General features: G+C 34.9%; 1 non-coding gene across 1 annotated transcript; it reads left to right on the top strand.

Moving 5' to 3' along the window:
* The first annotated feature begins 507 nt into the window (after positions 1 to 507).
* On the top strand, positions 508 to 638 carry LOC136309837 (small nucleolar RNA SNORA51). Its single transcript, XR_010726468.1, has one exon. It is a non-coding gene; the product is annotated as a small nucleolar RNA SNORA51 (small nucleolar RNA).
* The last annotated feature ends 874 nt before the right edge of the window (positions 639 to 1512 follow it).

Genomic DNA, 1512 nt, shown 5'->3' with positions numbered 1-1512 from the left:
GGTCACTCTGTTGTGACCAGAGCCACTCCAGCGCCTGAGGCAGAGGCCAAGGAGCCATCCCCAGCACCCGGGCCATCTTTGCTCCAATGGAGCCTTGGCTTCGGGAGGGGTAGAGAGAGACAGAGAGGAAGGAGAGGGGGAGGAGTGGAGAAGCAGATGGGTGCTTCTCCTATGTGCCCTGGCCAGGAATTGAACCCGGGACCCCTGCACGCCAGGCCGACGCTCCACCACTGAGCCAACCGGCCAGGGCCAGCATATGCTATTTTAATAACAAGAATAAACCTAGCTAAGCTTTAAAATATTTAAGTTCATTATTATGTAAAAAATAAGTAATTCAACTGTATGTAGCTAAATCTTTTTTTAAATGAAAGATTTAAGTCTGAGATGAATTGGATTTGAACAATGAAGGATTTTAGAGTACAATGATAGTGTATTAATTATGCATAGTAAGAAAATAAAAGTGGGCACTCTGTGACAAAAACTGGTGTATGAAAATAAATAAATTTTGGCCTCCCAGTGCTTACCGCAGGCTGTGTTCTTACACTGACTGTACAGAAAGAGGAGGCAGAGTAAACCCACCCATCTACACCTCAGCCCTGGCCCTTTGCCTGGTCTGTATTGTGAATGGGGGGACATGGGGAAAAATAAAATAAAATAAATAAATAAATAAATAAATAAATAAATAAATTTTATTTATCTTCAATAGATAATCAAAATATACCACATCTTGTCATTTTACTTTTTCTAATAAATCTCATTTAATTCTTATTTCTGTATGTTTCTGTTCTCTGATTCTTTTTTTAAAAATGCCTTTCTTCTTTTCTTTTCCTTAAAGACTATTTTTTTTTCACTTAATAATTTTATTTATTTTTTTAATGGGGTGACATCAGTAAATCAGGATACATATATTCAAAGATAACATGTAGACTATTTTTGTTGTGACATGCTCATATTCTTCTTCTTTCTAGATGAATAGTTAGTAAGAGTTTTCTGTTTTTCAATATGAGCTGTACTAATTTTACCCCTTTCCAACAAAAGTTTCCAAGTTTAAAATTTATCCTTAAATCTTACTTTCCAAATTATGCTTCTGTTTTCTTAGGAATCTGGTAATTTCTATTTTATAAAAACAAAACAAACAAAAACAAAGAAACAAAAACTATTGAAAATGCCTGTTAACAGATATTAAGGAAAATGAGCATGCTCTGACATGGTTGGTAGGCAAATAAATTAATATAGGTGATAGCATAGCCACGTGAGAGAATAGAAACTGAAACACTATAAAGAATTATCTATATATTTAAACATTTATGTAATTTACTAATTTATAAGAAAAAAAACATATTTTTGAATTCATTGGGGTAACATTGATTAACAAAATATACATGTTTCGGGTGCACAATTCCACAAAATATCTGTGCACTGTATTGTGTGGTCACCACTCTCTTTCATTTCCCTCTACCCTCGCCCTCCAATAACCACCGATTGGTGTCTGTGTCCATGAGTTTTTTTATT

This window comes from Saccopteryx bilineata, chromosome 6 (genome assembly GCF_036850765.1).
Source record: "Saccopteryx bilineata isolate mSacBil1 chromosome 6, mSacBil1_pri_phased_curated, whole genome shotgun sequence".
NCBI classification, from domain to species: Eukaryota; Metazoa; Chordata; class Mammalia; order Chiroptera; family Emballonuridae; genus Saccopteryx; species Saccopteryx bilineata.
Note: the sequence above shows the minus strand (reverse complement) of the source record. Positions and strands in the feature narration are given on the sequence as shown.